Below are 6,082 nucleotides of genomic sequence, written 5' to 3' on the forward strand. Positions count from 1 at the left end.
AACTAAATCTCCAAAGACAATATTCTCTAATCTGTTGACACTGCATAACCAAACAATATTCCACGTTTGTGCTGCCACATAGCGATACACTAACGATGATACTGATGCATATCGCATGTTGTGCTACCACTGCACGTCACCGATCACACAAACACATACCACACATTCCTACACTCGATGCATTTTTCATTCATTAAAGCTCTGCACTGCATATATCCTATTATGAAAGATCGGCCCAGGACAATCGAAGGCTCCTTCATAAGAGCAAAAAGCCCAATCAGTGCCATAACACTTGAGAGGCCCAACGAAGTGTGAAGCTCATTGATAAGCAATAACTTAGGAAGAACGACAACACGCAATGCCACAAAGGCGAGCAATGTGACAGACAATCACCAACAAGATACAAGCAACTTGCAAGCAACTATACATGAGGTGCAAGGCGGCACCAACAAGCAATGTAATCTGAAAGGGATGATGACACAATATCCAAGAAATAAGTTCTATTGATAAAGAAGCCAAGAGACACTTATAAAACATGGCACGTTGGCACAATGAGATGGTGCGAGGATGGGACGGTCTTGAAGAGTGGGCCTTTGAGGAGAGCTATACCTATCAACGAGTTCCCTCTATAAGTATCAAAGGTGTTATTCCTTGATAGATCGAAGGAACCCGAAAAACACTCGAAGAACCATAAATTTTTTATGAGAGGTTCCCCTGGCAATGGTAAGAGCATGACACATATTGGTAAGGGACTCGTGGCACCACAACTCTCTCTATGCTAATTACAAGGTCACAATGTTCCATTGAACCATGCAAGGCTTTCGGTAAGGCTAATACATGAGCTAAAGAAAAGCAAAATGACCTAGCTACAGTGTGGCACACACGTGCCATGATAGGGCACAATGTACACATCATTCTCCCTTGCCACCCTCGATGACTATTGCAGCTAATCGAGGTAACTCATCGAGCTTTACCTAAAATTGGGAGAGCTTCTTTTTGTTCTCCATAGTTTTTTTTTTTTTTACTTCAAGGAGGTCTTTCCACTTGACAAGGAATTCTTTGTAGTCGCTACATGAATTCTTGTAATGGTTGAGGATATAGTTGACTTATCATGCATTTGTAGTTCGGAGCGATGCTAGGGGGCGTGTCGACTAGCTTCTGCTGGGGTCCTCATCATCATCACGATAAAGCTTGAGTTGATTGGCATGAAAGATTGGATGCAAGTTGAGGTGTCTGGGGAGATCTAACTTGTAGGCAAGGTTGCCTACCTTCTTCACAACAACAAAAAGGCCTTCACACTTGCGTACGAGGCCCTTATGTAGCTTACGATAGGCACAAATTCATTTTGCATTGAGTTTCACCATCACTTGGTCACCAACATCGAAAGTCATAGGTTGAGGCTTTGTATCTGCCCACTTCTTCATGCACGTGACTACTTTTTACAAGAATTCTTTTGTAAGTTATGTTCTCTCTCCTGCCAATTACATACAAATTGGTGGGCAAGGAGGTCTTGTCTGAGTAGCGGACAACCAAGGTGTGAGGCATCAATGGCTGCTAACTGATAGTGAACTCAAAGGGGTTATGGCTTGTCGACTCACTTCTTTGCAAGTTGTAACTGAACTAAGCGATGTCTAACAGTTGCATCCAATCTCTTTGGTTGGTGCTGACAAGTTGCTTCAAATAGTCTTCCAACAGTGCGTTGATTCTTTCGGTTTGCCCATCTGTCTCGGGGTGGAATGCAATAGAGAAAATGGAGTTTTGACCCCAATAACTTGAATACCTTGATTCAAAATCAGTGAATGAAGCAAGGGTCGCAATCACTGACAATATTTTCTAGTAATCACGAATATTTGATCACATTTTTTATGAAAAAGTGTGTGGTGTGGTCTCTCATGCATGTAGGTAGAGCATGAGTGAAGATAGCATACTTTGAGAAAATGTCCACCACTACGAAGATAAAATTGAATCCATCGATGAGTGAGAGCGCAAGGATAAAGTCTATGAAAATGCTTTGCCATTGATGATGGGGATTGATAGAGGCTGAAGGAGATCCCCAGATTTTTTATTGTTGGATTGTCTTGTTGACAAATGAGACAAGTCCTCACATACTTCTCAATGTTGTGCATGTGGGACCAGTAATAAGCCCTTTTGAGGAGAGCGAGGGTGTGTTGTTGACCATTGTGCTCAAGCCACTTGGTGTCATGACACTCTTTAATGAGGATCTTTTGCAATGAGCTCCAGTTGGAGATAAAGATTCACATATTCTTCAAGATCTCTATCCTCTAGTATGTCCTTCATGGTTTTGTCGACCTAGATCAGTTTGTGCAGCTGAGGGACCATGGAGCCAAACCACATATCCTCGCAGATTCAGTGGAACAAGAGAGGGCACCCCTTCATATAGGGTCGTAGCTCAGTCCTCTCTTGAACAAGAGAGGGCACTCCTTCACATAGGGTCGTAGCTCGATCCTTCGATTGAGTGCATCAACAAGATAGTTGGTACTTCTGGCTTGTAAAGCAAAGTGATATCAAATTCAGCAAGGAACTCTTGCATTGCGCTTGCTTAGGGCTCAACTTTCTCTAAGCCTGAAAGTAACGGGTGGCCACATTGTCAGTGTGGACCACGAAGGTTGAGCCCAATAGATAGTGACATCAAATACTTAGGTAGCAGACTATATCTATCATATATCGTTTGTGCATGGAATAGCAACACTCTATGTCATTCAACTTTCGACTTTCGAACACAATGGGGTCATATGGATGCCACCTGTGGTAAAGTCTAAGGCATTAATATGCATCTCGAATGGTTTTGAGTGGTTCAACAATAAAAAATTGGCTCGCTCATGAAGACAACCTTGAGTTTGTTAATGGTGGCCTAGCAATATGTTGTTCAAACATACTTTCGATCCTTTCTAGTGAGATTGATGAGAGGAGTAGCTATGCTAGTAGTTAGTCAAACCAAGGAAGGACTGCATATCATTCAACTTGGTAGGGGCCTCACAATCTTGGATGTCTTTGATTTTTTGAGGGTCTATAAGAAATTGACCATTGCCAACAAAATCCCTCAAAATCCAATATCTTTTATGTCGAACAAACATTTTTTCTTCTTCATATACAAGTCATTATCTTGGAGGGTCTGGAAGACAATGCGCAAGTGCTCAACATGCTCCTCCAAACTGTTGTTGTAGATACGAGTAAAAGATCTTATTCATCAAAGTTGATAAAGTGGTTGGCGTATTCGTTAGGCCAAAAGGTATCACCAAGAATTTGTATGCATTGTATCGAGTAATGCATATGGTCTTTGCTTCATCTCCTTCAGTGATTCGGACCTGCCAGTACCCGAACTGAAGGCTGAGTTTAGAGAACATATGGACACTCAAAAGCTAGTAAAAAAAGTCTATGATAAGTTACAGGGAATATTTATTCTTCACAGTAATTTTGTTAAGAGTCTAGTAATCCATGCAAAGATGCTTCGACCCATCATGCTTAAGTGAAAGAGCATGAGGGCACTTAAAAGAGCTTTAGAGGGGAGAATGATACCTAATTCAATCATTTTGTTGAGTTGGCAATGCAATTCTTTAAGTTTTAGAAGTGTCATGTGGTAGGGTATCACAACCAGTGGTTTGGAACCAAGGGCCAACTCAATATGATGGTATACTTCATGACGCAGAGGTAGTTGCTTTGGAAGTTCAACGGGCATGACATCGCGAAATCGCTTCAAGATGGGAGCGAGTTTTGGAAGGACATCAACCTCTAGCACAGACTGATCTTCTTCTTTGATGGCCACTAAGGTCTTATCTCTTTTCTTGAGGTCTTTCCTTAATTGTATGGCCAACATCATTGGCAACTTGAAATTGCTCGAGGAGTAAGGATGAACCATGCATGGGGATGTCTCAACCATTATGCTCACTGAATTCAAGTGCAGCCTGAGAACAAATTTATGGGCATGTATGAATTCCATGCCAAAAATGTCTTTAAAATCATCGAGGGGCACCACAGAGAAGTTGGTGGAGTCTTTTTATGAGCCAATATGGATGACCACATGTAATGCCCCAAAATTGATCCAAATTTTCAAGCCAATTTTTTTTAACACAGTGAAAATATTCAAAGTGAAGTTGAAAAATCTTGAGCAATTACAGATAAATTTGCATTTGACAAAAGTACTGATATAAATAATATTCAATTGAAATTTAAAGCGTTATTACATCCATTAAAACAAAACTAAGTGTAAATGTTTGGAACAATCAAGACAAAATCTCAGATCGACAAGAAAATATGTGATCTTTGCAACTCCAGCCAAGCCTTCCGCAACAATTCTTTTTGATCATTCATCCTGATCTGTAAAATTGTTAATATTGGGGGTCAGACTTCATGAGTCTCAGTAGAGAATCTCTTCTCAAAGTCTATAAGAAAAGTACCAGGCATATAAGAGCACACTAAATTTAATATTTTAGTATAACAAGACAAATATAATTAATATCAAAACATGTCTTAAAGCATATTTAAATCAATCATAGTGCATCAAAATAATTAAGCACATGCACAAACAATTAATTACAGAAAGGTAAAGTTATACAGTTAAAATTTATGTTTCACTTTATTAACTTCATGTGGGTATGTGCAGTTTAAATACATCGAGACAAATGAGACCATTTGAGGGTTTATTATGCATGAGTGTTTTAATACCCTGAATGACTATCTAAATTAGATTCTTAAATGGGCGATATAATGACCGAGAGATAACCCCCTAAAGTCTGAAATAAACAAGATACATCAGACTTCTGTAGAAGTTACAAGACTTACTCGCTTAGGACAAAGATTGAGTAGTGTGGATACCCTAACTCTGTGGGCGAAGGACCATCGAGTCATCGTCACTTGTAGCATAATAACAAACATTGTATATTTCAACAATAATAACCCAACAAAGTTTATACCATCTACCCTTTCTAAGGTAGCCCTTTGCTGGATGGGTATCAATTTCTTTTTTTTTAATTTAATTCATTCAGGTTATTTGTACCAGCCTCTTTTGGGCAAACCAAGGTTTTGAGAACCCTAGTACCATACTAGAATACCAACATAATAGCATATAATGTCATAATGCAGACTATACCAAGAGTATAATTGATAATGTTATATTTATTTTTGGTATATTCAGATCACCCATCAAGTCAGCTCATGGTGTATTTACCAACGAGTGAAGGGAGAATGCCCCAATAAGTTTAAAGTGGCCAAACATTTACATAGGTTTGTGTGCGTTCCTCTGTGACCTACTTTGTACAGTTGTGTCTAGAGTCTATTTTGCTTTAGTTGAGTCTTGATGTAAGTGTTGAGTCACTTGTAACTTTCTCTGGGCCACCCTTGCACTTTGGTTCAGGTTGATCAATACCCTGAAGGGTTAGCTCGTGGATCTGAACTGTAATGAGTCTGTGAGCAAAATTATGAATGAATACAAATGCGTTGAGGTTTCTTTTGTTCACTCTCGTTGTCAAGTGATTGCAATTTTTATCCCTCTCTCTTCTTTCGCTCTCTTGCACTCTGAGTTATCTAAGCTTCTGTAAGCGGCAAGCGAGCGACCGAAAGGCTTGTAACTGTAAGAAAGGACCATCGCGTTGCACTGGCCTATTGAACAAATAAGCTTATGACAAGTGGTATCAGAGTTCGTTCTCGAGCTGAGGAAGGGACTCTGGAGTCGGTGTCGAGAGATGCACCAACAGGTTGTGATTTGTGAGCAAGACATCGTGGCGCCTCAATACAACTTGCATAGCACCAAAGGTAAGGCAGTTGTCGAAGCTGAGGAGATGGGTTCACCTCAGGGCCATGAGCAGTTGGCAGAGACTGTCAATAGACTGCTGGCTGATGTGACTTTGTATGAGAAAGTGATTTCACGCGTAGTTGAGTCATTTGGAGGACTGAACAATGAGGTGTCGAGCATGCGAGAGCAGGTGAACTTGCTGATTGGATAATTTACTTCACTGACTACGATAGTGACCATCCTGCAGACTGAAGTAGGGGAGCTTCAGTTGAAGAACCACACTCTACAACAAACAATAACCCTAAATGAAAGAAATGATGATAGGACATCAAA

The sequence above is a fragment of the Nuphar pumila genome, chromosome 17 (assembly GCF_984573655.1).
Source record: "Nuphar pumila chromosome 17, dmNupPumi1.hap1.1, whole genome shotgun sequence".
Lineage (NCBI taxonomy): Eukaryota > Viridiplantae > Streptophyta > Magnoliopsida > Nymphaeales > Nymphaeaceae > Nuphar > Nuphar pumila.